This window comes from Rutidosis leptorrhynchoides, chromosome 4 (assembly GCF_046630445.1).
Source record: "Rutidosis leptorrhynchoides isolate AG116_Rl617_1_P2 chromosome 4, CSIRO_AGI_Rlap_v1, whole genome shotgun sequence".
In the NCBI taxonomy this organism is placed as follows: domain Eukaryota; kingdom Viridiplantae; phylum Streptophyta; class Magnoliopsida; order Asterales; family Asteraceae; genus Rutidosis; species Rutidosis leptorrhynchoides.
The window spans coordinates 35,518,686-35,538,396 of NC_092336.1; the positions used below are offsets into that span (position 1 = coordinate 35,518,686).

At 35.2% G+C, this 19,711-nt stretch overlaps 2 pseudogenes; one reads left to right on the forward strand and one right to left on the reverse strand.

Annotated features, from left to right (window-relative positions):
• The first annotated feature begins 13,581 nt into the window (after positions 1 to 13,581).
• LOC139839546 (probable jasmonic acid carboxyl methyltransferase 2) lies at positions 13,582 to 15,844 on the forward strand (annotated as a pseudogene).
• On the reverse strand, positions 15,841 to 19,516 carry LOC139839547 (protein ACCUMULATION AND REPLICATION OF CHLOROPLASTS 6, chloroplastic-like; annotated as a pseudogene).
• Between the last annotated feature and the right edge of the window lie 195 nt (positions 19,517 to 19,711).

The window sequence follows — 19,711 nt, forward strand, 5'->3', positions numbered from 1 at the left end:
TCACAACTCAGCCACTAACAAATCCAACTATTACTACGAAGCAGAAAATTTGGATGTCTATCAATTTAACCGCTTAAAATAATTTTTCGTTGAAATTTTAAAGAAATTATAGAGAAGAAATAGAGAAAATTCTAAGTCCTAAAAACTAGCGTGTCGAGAAATAAGAAAGAAAAAGAGTGCGCGTCGAAAAACGTCGAAAAATAAAAATAAGAAAGAAAAACATCGAAACTTAAAAGTCTAAAAATTAAATCTAAAAAGTTACGCCTAAAGGTATTAAAGCTTAAAGGAATTTTATATCCAAAACGGCAATAACTTAAAAGGCACTAAAATTTAAAACGGCGTCGTAAAATTCTAAAGCGCCTAAATCTTAATCTAAAGAAAAAGTACTTAAGGGATTTTACGGCAAAGCCTAAAAATCTAGAAATAAAAATAAGCTACGGCAAAATACTAAATTTAAAACTAGCTACGAACAATAAAAATACAAATATTATGCTAAAAACAAATAAAAATAAACAAAAAAAATAAAAATAAACTTAAAGTTGTAAAAAGTACAATTTTTATAAAAATATTATTTTTATATTTTTATTTTATAAAAGTATTAATTTTTATATATAATAAAACTAATTAAAAGTAATTATTACAAATTTAATTAAAACTAAAAATTAAATATTAAATTAATTAAACCTAATTAGGGTTTTAAAATAATAATAATTAATAATATTCCGTAATAAATGCGAAGTAGGGTTCCTGGGTGCGCCTGTCAGGGTGGCTCCGCGAGTCGCGGTGCCACGTAGCAGAAAATCTCCGCAAGTCGCGGAGTTTGCAAGACGTTTTTTTTTATATTGTTTTTCTAAAATGATATATAAATATATTTATACAAAAATAAATTAAAAATATGGCGTTTCGCCGAAGTTCCCCGGCAGCGGCGCCAAAAACTTGATGTCGTAGCGTGGGGGTACGAAATAGTTTATATTTTTACTAGGAAATACTATTAAATATGCTACAATTTTACACAAGTTTTGATTATTTATTTACAAATGGGATATACCTAAACCTTGCTACAACACTATAGGCAGTGTACCTAATCGTAGAGTAGTATAGTTTTTAGGAAGTCCGGTTCGTTCCACAGGGAGCGGGCTTATTGCACACTATATTTTTAAACAACTATATTTGTACAAAATATATATAATTATATATAATAATATATAAAAGGGGGTTTACCGTTTAATGACCGGTTTGTCGATTTATATTTTAAGCGAAGCGTATAGTAAATGACGATATTTAATTAACAAAATAAAATAAATAACAAAAAATATAAATGACGAATAATTAAAGGTGCGATGAAATATAAAATAAAATATATTATGCTTATTTAAACTTTCGTAATCATGATGTTTGATGTGTTGATTTTAGTTTTATGCCCATGGGTTAATTGTCCTTTGTCCTAGATTATTTAATATGTCCGTCTGGTTTTTGTCCATAACAGTCCATCAGTCATAAATATAAAGTGCGAGTGTCCTCGTCAAATTATCCTTATACCCGAAGTCAAATATTACAACTAATTGGGGACTTAAACTGTAACAAGGTTTTAATACTTTGTTTAATAATTACACCAGGTTATCGACTGCGTGTAACCCAATGTTTTAATACTTTGTTATCAATTATGCCAAGTGTCCTTGTACATAATTTCACCCCTGTTTTAATAATTCCATAGACTATTAATCCATTCCCGTGTCCGGTTAAATGAACGATTATTCGTACATATAAGTATCCCACCCATCGTGTCCGATCGAGTGTATATGGTTATTTATAGGGACGTCCAATTGTAAATCTTTATATTAAAATTAACAAACTATCATTTAGTTAAACAAATATAAAGCCCATTAATAGCCCATAGTCTAATTTTCACAAGTGTCGTTCTTTTGTCCAAACCCCAATTATGGTACAAAGCCCAATTACCCCATCTTTAATATTTAGTCCAACATCATGATTACTTTGGCTCAAATAAGCATAATAATAATGTAAGTACGAGACATTAATTTAAAAAAGAGAACATAGCTTACATTGATTATTTATCGCGTAGTGTTACACGGACAGAGCTCCGACTTTAAAACCCGTAAAATAACCTTTACATAACCCAAACTAATCTAATATAAAACTAAACTAATTTATATTATATATATATATATATATATATATATATATATATATATATATATATATATATATACATATATTATATATATCAGAGAGAGATTGATATTGGGGATGGTTGAACTCGGCAGAAGCTCGTTCATTTTATAGGGAAATTCCGATTTTTCAAACTCTGCGAGTCGTGGAGTTTTAAGCCTGCAAACTCCGCGAGTCGTGGAGTTTGATTTTCCAGCTCACATCATTTTGGATCTTTGCTTGTCGACGTTATTAAATAATAATATAATATATATATATATATATATATATATATATATATATATATATATATATATATATATATATATAATTTTTTAAGAATTATTTATATATTATATTTTATTTATGTGCATAGTTGACTTGTAATTTTTACACCGTTGCGTCGCGCGTTGAGAGTTGACTCTTGTCCCGGTTCCGGATTTTCGAACGCCTTTTCGTATAATTTAATATCTTGTACTTTGCGTTTTGCGTCTTGTACTTTTGTCATTTTCAGACGTTTCTCATCATTAAATTGAACCTCTTAGATTGTACTTTGTACTTTTGAGTTTTTTTGGATGTTTTTGTCTTCAAATCTTTGTTTCCGCCTTTTGTCTTCGCACTTATTTATTTAAATGAATATTACTTGAAAATAGAACAATTGCAACTGAAAACTTTACATATCGGAAGGATATTGCTACTAAATATATGTTCATTTGGAGCACTATCATATATCCCCACACTTGAACGTTGCTTGTCCTCAAGCAATACAGAACTTGAAATAAAAATATACATGAATCACTTTTTTATTCATCACACTTTGTACATCAGTGATTTTGATATGGTGGTATAAACAATGATAATAACGATAGAACCATGGTTAAAGGTGGGTGTGTCATCCATAGTTGCCTCGGGTTTAGGTCAACGACACTTGCAATCAAATACCCGATTTACTTTCGGTTTCCAAAGCAAAGTGCACATTTGAAAGGCGGTTTACAGTCCTACATGACTATGAAAATTTAGATCCGTTAGGAAATTAGATCTTTATGAAAATATTTGATCTTTTGAAAATTCAATCTAGCTTTTACCCTAGACAAGTTTTCTGGAATAACCCTTCACCGGTGTTGCAAAATATTTTTGTGGGTTTCAGATTTGAAAATTTTAGCTCAAAACTTATGGTTTTGTGTCACCCACTTGCTAACCTTGTATTAGAAAAGCAACACGTCCAGTATACTTGCTCCGTTTTGTGATACTATTTGGGTGATAGTTGATCGTCTAACTAAATCAGCTCACTTCCTACCAATAAAGGAGACAGACAGTATGGAAAGATTAGCACGCCTATATTTGAAGGAAGTAGTTTCCAGGCATGGTGTACCTATCTCCATCATATCTGATCGCGACACTCGATTCACATCACGTTTTTGGCAGTCATTACAAAAAGCATTGGGAACTCGATTAGATATGAGCACCACTTATCACCCACAGACAGATGGTCAAAGTGAAAGAACAATACAAATATTGGAAGACATGTTACGGGCATGCGTGATTGACTTTGGAACCAGTTGGGATCGACACTTACCGTTGGCAGAATTTTCATACAATAACAGCTATCATACGAGCATCAACGCAGCGCCATTTGAAGCACTTTATAGTAGAAAGTGCAGATCTCCTGTCTGTTGGAGTGAAGTAGGAGAAAGACAACTTACTGGACCAGAAATTATTCACGAAACCACCGAAAAGATCATTCAAATACAACATCGATTGAAAACGGCCATGAGTCGCCAAAAGAGTTATGCTGATGTAAGAAAAAAACCGCTAGAATTTCAAGTGGGCGACAAAGTCATGTTGAAAGTGTCACCCTGGAAAGACGTTGTACGATTCGGTAAACGAGGAAAGCTAAGTCCTAGGTACATAGGACCCTTTGAAATCACCGAAAGAATTGGAGCAGTTGCTTATCGATTAAAGCTACCGCAAGAACTTAGTAGTGTTCACGACACATTTCACGTGTCAAATTTGAAGAAATGTTTAGCTGAAGAGGATGTCGTAATTCCTCTTGATGAAATACGAATTAATGATAAACTCCATTTTGTCGAAGAACCTGTTGAAATCATGGACCGTGAGGTCAAACAATTAAAACAAAGTAAAATACCGATAGTTAGGGTTCGTTGGAACGCTAGACGAGGACCCGAGTTTACCTGGGAATATGAGGATCAAATGAAGCAAAAGTATCCACATTTGTTCACTGATATCGCTCATAAAACAGCTACTACTCAAAATTTCGGGACGAAATTTTCTTTAACGGGGAGGTTATGTGATGACCCGGAAAATTTTGACTTATTTAAACCAATTCTCTATACGATATTTTTTATTTTGACACGTTAAACAAAGTCTGTTAGATTGAGTCTCAAAATTTTAGAACTGTTTCATATATACAATTACCTTTGACTACTCTCGACGATTCATGAACAATTATATGTATGTATATATATATATCTACAAGTAAAAATGACTTTCCTACAGTAAAACACTATTTGCTACAGTAAAATGTCTTTGCTACAGTAAAATACTATTTGCTACAGTAAAACACTATTTACTACAGTGAAACCGTATTTTGCTGCAGTGCTACAGTGATTTGCTACAGTAAACACTATTTGCTACAGTAAAACACTATTTGCTACAGTAACACTATTTGCTACAGTGACACTATTGCTACAGTAACACTATTTAATGTCGACGAACTAGAAAACAAGCAGAAATGAGCTGTTCAACCTAGCCATGCGATCGCATGGCAAAAGCACTGAAAACCCATGCGATCGCATGGGGACCAAAAATACTATTTGCTACAGTAAAATATTATATCGACGAACTAGCAAACAAAATGCCATGCGATCCCATGGCAAAAGCACTGAAAACCCATGCGATCGCATGGGGACCAAAATCAGGAAACATGCCTATAAAAGGCCAGTTTATTCGACGAATGTTTACACACTTTATTTTCTGTACTCAATATTTATATTTATAATTATAATTATAATTATAATTTTAAGTTTAATAATAATAAAGTATATTCGAGGGTGTTTTAATTCGGGTTTCAAACCGCTTTAAGCTAAGAAAATATTGGGTATTGTTCGGGGTATTGTTCTTGAATCCAAGGCCAACCATACAGTCGTCTACCATCTTTACGTCTACGCAATTTGCCTACAATATTGAGTCTCAATATTGAACCGTGAGTTTCATTTGCTCCCTTTTTAATTGCTTTTGCAATATATTTTTTTGGGCTGAGAATACATGCAATTTATTTTAAACACAATGGATACAAGTACATACTTAATTCTACACCGAGTTTGAACCGAAAATCCCTTAGCTTTGGTAACTAGTAGCTGCCAGTACATAGGATATGGACTGGTGGACGCGAATAACAGTATATGGATCCATAGGGCTTGACATCCCCGTCCGAGCTAGAGCGCTAGCCTTTTAACGGACGTATATTATTTGAGTTTAAGACACGTTGGTTTGCGTGTATTAAAACGAATAGGGTAATTATCACTATAGCGTTAAGTTTAGTTACCAGGGTGCTCTGTTACGTAGAATCTTTTGATAAACTTTTGATGAAATCTTGTGGTCTATCTTTATATACGTTTATGACTCGAGCAATTAAACCTATAACTCACCAACATTCGTGTTGACTTTTTAGCATGTTTTATTCTCAGGTCCTTAGACTGCTTCCGCTGTGATGTGCTTGTTGCCTGCATGAAGTCTCTCATGCTTTGTACAAAGTTTATTGCATTCAAAATAAAACTGCGTTGTGTAATAAATAATTGGACTGTGATGTCAACCTGTAAATTAAAGACTTATGTATTTTGGGGTTTTGCTTATACCTAAGCACTCGCCCACATGTTTATAACTTTCTATGTTTTGAAAGTCACTTATTTTAATGAATGCAATATTTTATCAAAACGTATCATATAGAGGTCAAAACCTCACTGTGGAATCAATGATTAACGTGACGCGTCAATAGCAATTTTGACTGGTCGTTACACTCAAGACGGCCCGTGATCGTCAAAAGACTTATGCCGACCTTAAACGTAAAGACTTTGAATTCAACGTCGGTGACCGTGTAATGTTGAAGGTTGCACCTTGGAAAGGTGTTATTAGTTTTGGGAAGCGCGGAAAGTTAAACCTGCGATACATTGGTCCTTTTGAAATCTTGGAATGTGTTGGACCCGTTGCTTACCATCTGGATCTTCTGACTCAATTGAGCTCAGTTCATCCTACCTTCCATGTATCAAATTTGAAGAAGTGTCTTGCTCCACCAGAACTTGTCATACCATTGGAAGAACTTACGATTGATGACAAACTCCACTTCGTGGAAGAGCCTGTCAAAATTATGGACCGTGAGGTCAAAACTTTGAAACGCAACAAGATTTCGATCGTCCGAGTACAATGGAATGCCAAACGAGGACCCGAGTTTACCTGGGAGCGAGAGGATGAAATGATGCAAAAGTATCCTCACCTTTTCCCAACTCCTCCATCTACCTCAGCTTAAAATTTCGGGACGAAATTTTCTTTAACAGGTGGGTAATGTAACGACCCTGAATTTTCCAACATTTTATTATTAATAATTTATTATTAATGCTTGCGTTTTAATAAACGTGTTCTTATACGTGTTACTTGTTACCGTATTTAACTTTTCATGGCCCGATTTGTCTTTGTGACACATGTACTTTTCATGAATAATATTTTCGAATATTATTTACCTTCATGATTAACTAATATTAATCATTTTTAATTAACTAATGTTAGTAGTTAATTACTTGGGCCTTTTATTTATTTGTTGGTTACTTGGGCTTGGACTTTTATTTCATGGACTAGTAAGCCCAGCCTACACACTTAATGGACTAGTGAGCCCATCTTTCATGCTATTATTACATTAAGAATAATCATGGGTTAATTAACTTAATTTGGAGACAAAACACTTCAAGCATGCTAGCATTTTTCTCCATACACTTTAACTTATACCTCATTCTAGCTTTTCTCATCCTTCCAACATTTGAAAGCAAGTTTTTGACTTCCCCTTTGAGCCATGAATACCGTCGGTTTGTATAGAGTGAGGAGGAGTTCAAATTTCTTTTCCTTGTTACATATTTACTTGTATTTCACTTCCTTTACACACACATACATACAACACTTCATTTTCTCTCAATATTCTCTCTCAAACTTGTAAGCAACAAGCTTTAAATTCTTCTTCTTTTCTCCCCTAAAAACCGAAATAATACATCATCATTCTTCTTGTTTTGCTACTTGTTTGATTATTGTTGTTTGTTGTTGTTAAAGATCAAGTTACCTAGCTTGTATCTTCATGAGATCTTGTTACTTTCATTTTTGTTTGATGAAGTCAAGAACAAGAACCTAAACTTGTTAGTTTATGGCTCTATACTTAAATGTTTTCAAGATCTAAAGTTCATAAACTTGATGATCTTCTTTGTGTTCATGTTTTGTAGACTTAAATCCTAAGATCCAAACTTTGATTTGAATCTTCTTAAGTATGAAACAAACATGAACTTAATACTTGTAGATCTAGTTTATTTCTTCATTTTATTTACTTTAAATTCGTGATTGGTTGTTCATGGTCAAGTATTACTAGTTAAAACTTCATCTCATACTTCTTGAAACTAAAGTTAACTTTGTAAGTTCAAGAACATGGAAGTGTAACTTTCTAGTTATAACTTCATATGCTTATGTTGGATCTAAGTTTATATAACTTATGATCTTCTAATTTTTTTGTAAATAAGAGATTACAAGCTTACATACACTTTACAAGTTGAAAATCTAAGTTTCATAACTTATGGTTTCATTAAAGTGTAGATCCAAGTTTTGTAACTTAGGATCTAACTTAAGAACACTAGATCTAGACTTTCTAGTCTAGGATCTTTAAGATCTAGCTAAGATCTAAGTTCTACAACTTAAGAACTTGTTTAATTAGTTTACTTTCAAGTTTTTAGCTTAATATTAGTATTAGAACTCATGTATGTGTCGGATCTAAGATCTTGATGTAACTTTGGTTCATCAAACTACTTACAAACCTTAATTGAGTTGTTCTACTTATCTTAGACTTACACTAGTATTATGATGGTCAAACCTTGGTTAAGATGATGCAAACCCATCAACGAGTTGTACACTTGAAGCTATACGCATCAAGGATGAGAACCGTGATGAGCATCAAGCACCAAGAACCCACCGGAACACCTTTCTTACTATTTTCTGGAACTGATCAGACCACCTGGGCTACTGGAAAGTTGATTTTCAGTTAGTTCTATTTGAGTAGATAATTTTCCGTTTAGACCTCGTCTTAATCCGAGTTACGGTTTAGGATCTATGGCCTCCCGAAAGTCACTACACCCTATTAACATTGTGCTGAAATTTCTGACCTACTCGCACTTAAACCGTCACCACGGTCAAACGAAGACGAGTTTGGTTCTGGAAATTGGTCAGTACCTAGGGGACTCACATACGGAGCCATGACCACTGGTCTCACCCCATTTCAGTTTGTATAGAGGTCGTGGTGACTGAACGAAGTCAGCTCTTGTTTCAAACCCTAGTTTTGATTGAAAACTTACTTTACCCTTTTTGATAAATGATGAATGATGATGATACTTAAGACCTAATTTACATACTTTTAAAGCTTTGGGAACGATTTAATGACTTAGTAACTTTTGACTTAGGTTGAGGACCTTCCGGACCAACCACTTGCTTACTATTTCCGCATATCGACTTTTACTACTTTCCACTGTGAGTTATAGCACCCCTTTTTACTTTAACTATTTTGGGAACTGAGAATACATGCGATTTTTACGTTTTACATACTAGGCACGAGTACTTAAACTTTATATATGTGTGGGTTATACAACGGTATAAACTTTCCCCTTAGCTCGGTAACGTTTAGTCATTGGTCTTTGAACCGGTGAACGCGAATCTTAGATATAGATCCATAGGGTTTGACATCTCCATTCGGGCTAGTAGCGCTAGCATTCAACGGGTGTTTAATACTTCGTAAACTTACGCACTAGCCAAGTGTACTTTTAGGGGGTGTTATTTACGTTAAGTTAGTTACCAAGTGCCCACGGTTATACATATACTTTTCATACTGTTTTGAAACACTGAAATCTCGTGGCCTACCTTACATTACTGTTATACTTAAACTATAGCTCACCAACCTTTGTGTTGAAATTTTTAAGCATGTCTTTCTCAGGTGCTTAAGGTTTGCTTGCTTCCGCTGTAGTTGCCATGCTTTGTAGACTCCCGCTGCGCTTATTAGAGATGTCACCGCATGAAACGTTTAATCTGCATTTAAACTATGTTATTTTTGAAACAATGGATTTGTAACGACCTACGGGTCACGTACTATTATTTTTGCTTGCTATTCGTAGAAGCATACTTTCGGATGTTAAACATTTGACGTTGGTTAAAACATCACCTTTTATCATGAATGCAAACTTATTTTGAAACATCATATAGCGCTTGACCATGTAATGATCCTGTTGTTGATGGTCCGTACATGTTGATTTGGTACAGGGCGTCACAAAAAGGTTACCCAAAACTCGAACCCCTAGCCTTTCTCTTAGAAATACATCCATTCAACCAGTGCTCCACTATTGCATTTGTTGTATAGTTACGATATTTAATATTTAAGGTTTAAAAATGTCGATTTCTAATCTGAATCTTAATAATTTAGTGTTCATTCATTTTTCCTGCATTCAACCAGTGCTCCACTATTGCATTTGTTGTATAGTTACGATATTTAATATTTAAGGTTTAAAAATGTCGATTTCTAATCTGAATCTTAATAATTTAGTGTTCATTCATTTTTCACACACACACACACACACACACACACACACACACACACACACACACACACATATATATATATATATATATATATATATATATATATATATATATATATATATATATATATATATATATATAATTAAAAATGTCGATTTCTAATCTGAATCTTAATAATTTAGTGTTCATTCATTTTTCATATATATATATATATATATATATATATATATATATATATATATATATATATATATATATATATATATATATATATAAAATTAAACTACGTAGTAATAAATATGTTAAAACTAGTAACTTATTCAAATGTTGATTTAGTTACTACTTGTATTATATAACGAACAAATATCTTTTTTTTTTGAAAGGCACGTATATTAAAGAACGAAGAAACAAAACTAGCAATAAGCTAGCAAAACACGGGGCTCCAAACACACAAACAACAAAAACACGAAAAAACCTAAACAACACGAGAAGGGCTATGCCCTAAAGTCCATAACCAATACTACGAAGGACCCAAACGAAAACCATACACGAAATTCTACAAACATAAACAAACTCGAAACCACGGACACTACATTAATAAAAAAAGACTATGTTTCTAAATCCGAGGCAGAGCACGATGAGGAACACGAGCAGCAGCACAAGCAGCAATCAACTTCACCATCGACATCCTCCGAATTTTTCATCACATCATTAATAAAATATCTATCCTGCCATTGATATTTAACCAGACATCTATTACGCTTCAACTTTGTTCTTCCCCAAACATGATTGAGGAAATGACTTTTAATTAACGGCTGAAATTTCCTCATCTTACCACGAAATCGGTAGACCGCGATAGGTGTTGAAATAATATCCGAGTTATCCCCGAGATCAGAAGATGTGTCAACACCGCTCTCGACGTCCAAATCAGTCCCACAACCAGGCCCATCGTTAGATGCAATTGGGCTAGTTATATTATTATTTGAGCTACAAGTTGATAGTGTGTTAGACACAAGCCCATCTTCGATCAATGGCCCATCACCGTTTTTGTCTGGGTTTACTGGCCCATCCTCATTTGCAGAATTAAAACATCCCATATCTGTATCCTTGGTAGTTGAATTCTCAGGAGAAACACCGGCATCAATAGGCCTTTCTTGAAAAACACACTCGTCTTCACAGGAGGTTTCTTGAAAATCAAAATCATCTTTACACACCTTTTCACGCGTACATTCATTGCCATTGGGAGAAACACAGTCGATCTTGGGGCTCGCAAAATTAGCACATGCATTTGTGTCGCTCGACCAGTCACCATCCGCCGTCTTCATGCCATCATCGGACACGACTTCCGGCGTAGAAGCCGGAACACATTCGCCTTCTTCAACCTCATCTTCCGACGAAAGGCTCATCGATCCCTCCAGAGGTATATTCATGCTCACATAACCACTAATATCTTTTTTATCGATCGAATTAGGAGAATCACTATCCAACGAAACCGTGACATTTGAATTTTTGAAAAGACAATTGGAGACGACCTCACCGGAGGTGTCCTGTGAACCTTCAGAGGTGAAAGATTGAGACGAGGTATTCTTTGCTTTCGATTCAGTCTCGATATTATCATGCCCTTTATCTCCATCAACGACATCAATACACTTGTTATCGATTTCGATCAAAGTCCAAGATACCCGATCCTTGTTATAGCTAAACACGAGTTTGTGAGTGTTCATCGATTTAGGGAAATTAAATTCGAGCCACTTACCGCCAATCTTAATTTCAATGCGATTACTCGTCGGACTTTGAGACTCCATGGGGTCACGGTCTTTTCTGGTAAGAGTTTCAATAAAAGATTTTCCTTCCCATTTTAACGGGTTAGAACGAGGATGATTCCAAGGGGCATTCAGAAAGTCCCCCTTGTCATCGACATTTAGGTGACTCTTAGCATCCAAATTCTCAGAGATTTTAGAACCTTCACTTTTCCTTTCCAGAGCTATAAAAGTTCTAATCCACCTTCCACATATTTGGATGTTGTTTAAGGTTTTAGTGAAGCATTCAACATCACTAATGTCCTCAAATCGTACATATCCAAAACGTTGTCTACTCGGTAGTCTCTTTCGAGCTATATACACGTCTGTAAGAGTATCGTAATTCTTGAATACTTTCCAACAATCGTCACGAGACCACGTATCTGGAAAATTGAAGATCATAAACGATGTTACCCGATTGTCACCCGACTTAGCACACGAATATCCATTCGACTTCGACATGGAAAATACCTTTTCGTTCCTACACACGACCATTGGAACCTCACATTTTGGGTGGTAAGAGGGCTGGGATTTTTGAGAATGATGGTTTTGGGAGGTGGGATGGTGGTTTTGGGTGGTAGGATGGTGGTTTTGGGTGGTAGGGTAGGTGGTTTTGTGTTAACTTCAGAGAGGTTAACGAACAAATATCTTTAAGTGCAAATGCTTTTAATAGATATAAATATGAACTTTAAGCGATAACTTTTATGGGATGTCGTTAACGTACATAACCATATTGTAAATTTAAATAGCTGTAATCAAGAAGTCAATATTAACCTTTATGTACAATATATTTATGTCTATCCTTTAATGTCATTTTTTCTTTTCTTTTTTATATATATATAAATATATAATCTGTTTTGATTACAATTCCGGATATTGAAAAATTATTAGACTACCATAATCAAATAGACGATACCATGAAACTTTATTTGCAAACAAGGCATTGTCAGTCACGTAGTTGCTTAATTTCGATAAAAATAAGGCTTAGTTTGGCTTTTTGTGACATCACTGATTTACACCGTTGATACATATAGTGTAGATGTAGATATAATATGAGAATAACAACGAATAAGCTACCTCTAGGAAGGGTCGGTCATGGGTATTCAAATTTTTTTGGCAAGTGGATAAAAATAAAATATCACTTATGATTAAATAACAGAATAGCTTTTTGGAATAATAAAAGACTAATTGTTATTGCATAAAAGTCACTGATTTGTATATCTTCTTTCCAAAACATAATAATAATAATAATAATAGGGAGGTCATTCTCACACACCACTTTTTGATCTATGTACATTTAATTACCTATTTTACCTTTAATTATACTTTCAATAATAATATAAGTTGACATAAGTACAATTTTATGAGACAAAAGTGTACATGATCAAAAAATGGTGTGTGAAAATCACCTCCCAACAGACCTTTGAAAATGTGTTCTTTTATTTATTGCCATTAAATATATGAATTGAATTCTTGGGTAGTGAGTTGTCTTCTAGAGTCAATTGGTTGACATCAATTTTGTTAATCAATCATTCATTAGGAGTCCATACACTAGGTTGATCCACTTTGTAATCTAGCTACAAGGCACGTGACATATGATTTTTATTGAATTTAATATAAGTTTTGTTCCACCCTACAGAGACATATGATCTGTAGTGAATTTAAAAAAAGATTTGTTACATCCAGCAGATTTTATTCGCCGCAAAATATATATAACTGATTCATCTACGAAAGCATTATCGAAAACACTAGCAGGCGCTAAATAGAGATCATGCAAGTTCTTTACATGAACAAAGGAGAAGGAGATACTAGCTATGCTAAAAACTCACTTATTCAGGTATTAATACTACTACTAAATTAATTAGCATTTTAAATTAAATACTTGAATGAATCCACCCACACCTTAAAATTAACAATCAAAGTTTTATTGCAGAAAAAGATAATGTCATTTGGCAACTCAATGGTGGAAACTGCAATCGTTAACATCTTGTTGGAGTTGCAGCCTGAGTGCATGTGGGTTGCAGATTTAGGATGCTCATCTGGACCTAACTCGTTTACGTTGGTCTCTAAGATATTAAATAAGGTGGTGTCAGTTAGCCATGAAATGGGTCGGGTTGTACCAGAACTAAGGGTGTCATTGAATGATCTCCCTGATAATGACTTTAATAAAGTGTTTAGTATGTTGCCAGAGTTTTACAACAAAGTTAAAAATGATTATGGGATTGAAGGTTGTTATGTTGCTGGTGTTCCAGGCTCGTTTTACGCAGATTGTTTCCGGCTCAGAGTCTTCACTTGGTTCATTCTTCTTCTAGCCTCCATTGGCTTTCTCAGGTTTGTGCTTTCAATCCAAGACTTGATCCCATCAATTATTGCATGCGGCTATTTAGCTCATGTTAGCTCATCTGGTAGTAGTCTGTCTCTCTTAGCGAGAGGTTATGAGTTCGACTCCTGTGTGGTGCAACATTGCACACAAGGTTGCCCATTTACCCTTGAATTCCATCAGAGGGTGCCTTTCACACAGCGCGTTGCGGGGCAGTGGGGCCGTGGGGAGGGGGTTTTACCGCCCATGCCCTCGGATTGGGCCGGTTTCCTCCTTGGCAACAGTTGGGGGCGGTTTATGCAACTATGGAAGATGAACGACGCGTGACTGGTTAAGTCCCTTGGATGATCCGTGCTGTTGTTAAAAAAAAAAAAAAATTATTCATTTTCATTAATGTTAAAGAAGAAAATAAAACAAATCAGGGATATAAATGAGTCATTTCCCCCTTTTGACCAAGGGTTCACATTTTGTTTTTAAACAAATGTCATGGTCAACTGTTTTTTTATCTTTTTTTTAAAACTTTAAATAGTTTTTCTTAATTTTCAATTATATAGAAGTTTGTAAAAAATTTATATATGCATATTATAACTAGAAACTATCGAAGCAATGTTTAGTGCATTTATCAGGACATGTATTACTGCAAATTTCACCACAACGCACGAGTCACCTCTAATACTGAAGCAATATTTAATGTATAGAGCGAAATTATTTTCTGCAGCAACGCTCAGACATGTTTGTTTTTTTTTCGGCACAAAACAAAGAATTAAATAAATAAATCATCATTTGTTAAATCTATATTGCAACTAAACCAATAAATCAACTACATATTTGAATTATTTTCACCCAACTTATGATATGTAGGTACCAATATGTTTGGGTCCGGAGGCGGAAATCCATTTAAACAAAGAGAAATTATATATATCAAAGAGTAGCCCCACAAGTGTCGTGGACGCATACCAAAGACAATTTCGAGATGATTTCTCTTTGTTCTTGAGGTCCCGTGCAAAGGAAATGGTTCTCAGGGGACGTATGGTTATGTCATTTTTGGGACGGGTGTCACCTCACCCTTTTGCCGATGAGGCTTGCTACCAGTGGGAACTTTTAGCTCGTGCTCTAATGAACATGGCTTTAGATGTTCGTTCACATTTTCCCTATCTCTTCCTAACTTAAAATTATGAGTTATTAAAGTCGTACTTAACATGTAAAACTTATGGTGAATTGGTGATGCAGGGATTTGTTGAAAAGGAGAAGATTGACTCATTTAACGCCCCCTTTTACGCACCAAGTCTGGAAGAAGTGCAACGTGAACTTGAAAAAGAAGGATCTTTTGTAGTTAAAAGAATTGAGCCATTTGAGATGGAATGGGATGGAGGTTTTTGTAGTCCTGATCTCAAGGAATCTAGCATCAGTCGAATAGCTAAAACAATGCGTGCTATAGTAGAGCCGATGTTTATGAGCCATTTCCATTTCGAACCAGAAATTATGGATGATTTATTCGGAAGATATGCTAAAATTGTCGATGATTGTCTCACCAAAAAGAGATTGAAGAAAACTGTTTTGGTCATCTCTGTAATGAAAATGCGTTGATCCCTTAATTCATGTGTTCTTCTTTAGCTTTTTACTTGTACTTTATAAATTAACTATTACTACTATCGTACTTTTTCCTTAGAAATGTATCTTATAATCATGTATACATGCAAATCGTATGTAGCTAGACTTATAATTTTCATACAAGTAAAGAAACTGATATGTTGTAAGTTATTGCTATCTATGGGAGTGGAGCTTAACAGACTTCTTAACTATACAGATTTCTAATTGTTACGGATATGATCGAGTAACATAGCATTTAACTACCGAATGATCCAAGAGAAGACAGAAAATTACATGATATATAATCATAGTTGCAGATTATGATTTAAGGACAGCCCACTTTGTGGTTTTCCATCCTGTTTTGGCATATGACATCTCATAACGAGTCGTGTAAGTTGAACTGTATGAGTCATTATGTTGTGGGTTGACCAAATCGGTCAACTTGGCAGACTCTTCAAGGGTTGCTACCACAACAGCTAAACGGCCATCAAGTGAAATCGTAACACTATCAATGGTAATATTTAGCAGACTATATTCCCAGAACCATCCATGTTGAGCAATTTCAGTTGCGCGTTATTGCCAAATCTTGAGCATTTGACCATCCAATACCTGCATAATTTTCAAAGTTTCTAAATGTAATCAGAGTTAAGTAGATGTGGCAAATCAACCCATTTACTTACAATTAAACATTAAATACTTGGTGAAAACCTTTCTATGTAACTTAACATCAATAAATTGAACTAATAAGCTACATATAACATTCAAAAAAGAATAATAAGTGGTAAAACACTTCACCTCTGACAATTTTGTATGACGATGATCAGGTCCAAGGGCCTCAGATTTAATAATTTGCCACTTGCGAACTACACCTTCCGCAAATCTTGCATCCATTCTAGGAATTTCTTCAGTACCTTCAACTACAGAATCCTCTGCAAAAAAAGGAACAAAACACTTTACCTCTGACAATTTTGTATGACGATGAATCATGTATTTTGGATTACAGTGTAACACGTCATTTTAGATCATACCGACATTGGTGACATCATCACTGTTGGCTGAACGAACTTCTGCATGAGCGATAGTTGAGCCTTTCTTCATCGGCAAAAGTTTCAACACCGCCAAAGTCATCAATCCGACCACTACACCACCACACATGATCTTCACCGCCAAATCTTTTATCCTGTCAGTAATCAATTCTTGTTCTTGATTCTCATTCAAACTATTTTGATCAGGAACATTATTATTATTAATTACATCAACCGACACATTACCATTCAACTGCTTATCAAACTCATTATTATCTGAACGCTTAACACTCTGTGCTTCCTGACCAACAGGAAAAACCTTCTGTAACGCCTGAATTGCACTGATCTTTACACCATCAAGAACTGCAGTGGCTTCAGCACCGATTCTTACAATAGCTGCCGCCGCCGCCAATGGTGAACCGCCAACACCGTCCACCCTGTCTAAATATCTTAATACAATAGGATCATCATAGTAATCCCCAAGCTTAAACTGAACATCTATCGTCTCTCTAAATCTAGGAAAAACAACCTCCATTAACCATGTTTCCAACAACTTACAAAGACCAGGAAGAAGATCGTTTTCAGGATCATCTATTGAATTTTCGATGACGAATGTTGCGATCGATGGATCAAGATATGGCGAGTCTTCATTGTTTAAACCTAACAATGAACGGCATTCATCAACTTCCCCTACAAGAAGTGAACATAAACCGCGTTCCAGTGCGAAATCGACCTCGCGGGTTTCGCGCACATTGTACGCAAGTGACGGATTAGTTGAGGATTTTGTTTTAATTTGTTGAAGTTGTTCAAATAATCTGTCAGCATCTTGAATAAGATGAGGCTTTTTACCCATGAACGCTTGAGCCACAAGTGCTAAAGCCACTCCATAAACTTCAAAACTTTCAGCTGGTATGTTATCTGGTGTTGCAGAGAAGAGTTCAACCTTGAAATAAGATAGTAACAAACTGAAATCTTTCATTTGTAAGGGTGGTAAAATGGGTGGGTCGAATAATGCATCGAAATAAGTGTTATTCGGATTTGGGTGACCCAAAACAATATTGTCCAAAAAGTAACTCTTTAACAAAATTAAGAGTATTTAGTACTGTGCCAAGTGTAAATACAAAGATTACATCAATTCGATAATAATCTAATAGGTCAAATAGTAGAAAGTCTTAGGCTTTAATATACACTTAGGGCAACTTTCAACCCACTTGACTAATTTGGTAAAACAAGACCCAAACCAGCCCATTTACTCAAAATTGCCCCAAACATATTAAAACTTTTAATAAATATACTACAGGAAGCCGACTTATGATATTTAATTTCAAAGTTGAAAATTAATTAAAAAATCAGCATCCAACATTTACTCATTAAATAGGTAACAATAAATTTAAAAAATTCCGAAAATCCATCCAGAAAAAGTTATACTCTACTTCATTGTAACTTTTTAACTCATAAAACGATACGATTTACTCATATACATTGTGTGTTTACTTATAAAAATCATATACAAATTCACACGGGTTTGAGGCCTAGTTTAGATAACATAGCAGAATATTGCAGGTGACTCAACAAAGTATGTAAATTTCTCACTTGTTCAATTGCTGTCATCTGCAAGAAAGCTTGGTTCATAAAATCATCACGTGTAAATCCACCAGCAATAGCAGTAGCACCACCGCCTCCGACAGCCCATAAGATATTGCGCACACCTTGAAGACCCTCTCTCCGTCTCGTTCGGTACTCGTCATCAAGAGGTAAAGCCAAAAGCTCTAGCACATAACGTGGATTAATCTCCTCCAAAGTTTCATCAATTTGTGCTTGCAAATCCGGTGCAAGGTTGCTTGCACCTTCTTCCTGCACATCAACAAATGCATAAGAACCACATAATTCATAACCAAACATACCAATCACACTTGTTGTAGATTAAAAGTCTTACCTGCACTAAGTTTAAAGCTCTCTCCAACAATTCACAGCCCTTAATATAATCAGGAGGAGATAACACCATCGTGTCCCTCGAAATTTCGATATACGAAAGTGCCATTGCCAACACAACATCCTGCTTGTATGATTTGGGTAATCTCTCTTTCAGTAAACTCTCTCCAATTTGCAGCACCAGTTCATCCTCTCCACTTTCTTGCAACACACAAAGGGCTCCTGGAACCTAAATTTTTTTTTATTGAAATAATGAAATTACATTAAGCTACTCAATCTTAACAGCTAACTTAATACAGCAAGTGTTCAAGAGCTTACATTATCCCATGGAACATCAGTAAGTATAGTATCAAATTCATTATCAGAGAGTCCTTGATTATACTCTCTTTTCAGCCTAGGGTTTGCTAGGGTTTCACAAGCAGCTTCAAGTATTTGTCTCCTACTAATCAACGCATCATCACTATAACCATATTGAGGTGCTTTCAAAACCCTAGATTCATAACACCTTCTAATTCCATCCCCAAGGAAATGCGCTTCCGCTCCCAGCACTTTATAGAAGTCAATCGGAATTGACACGAATCGATCGGAGAGTGTCGGAGGGTACGGCGGCGTGACGGTGGAGGTTGTTTCGTCTGATGAGTCGGCAGCATTGGTGGTTGTCGGTAGGAATTGGAAGTCGGCGAGTAGACGGTTGGCCCATTTACTGGCGGAGAAGGTGGTGGTGGGGCCGCCGGTAACTGCGGGTGGTTTGAGGTGTTTTTTTATGGTTTGACGGTGGAAATGAGGTAGGATAATGGGACGCAAACGTTGAGTCTCAGGTGGCTGAAAGCTTCCATCAGAAAATGTACAAGTTTTGTGTCTGTATTGTCGTATGCTGGTAGTGGTATACTGGTATAATAAAGTGTTGTAAAAAAATCGGATTACTGGTTAATCTCCGATTACTCATTTTAAAAGCAATCCGTTTCGATTTTTCAAAATTCGTTTAATTGATCGGTCAACGTTGATTGATGAGTCAAAATCAAATTTAGTAA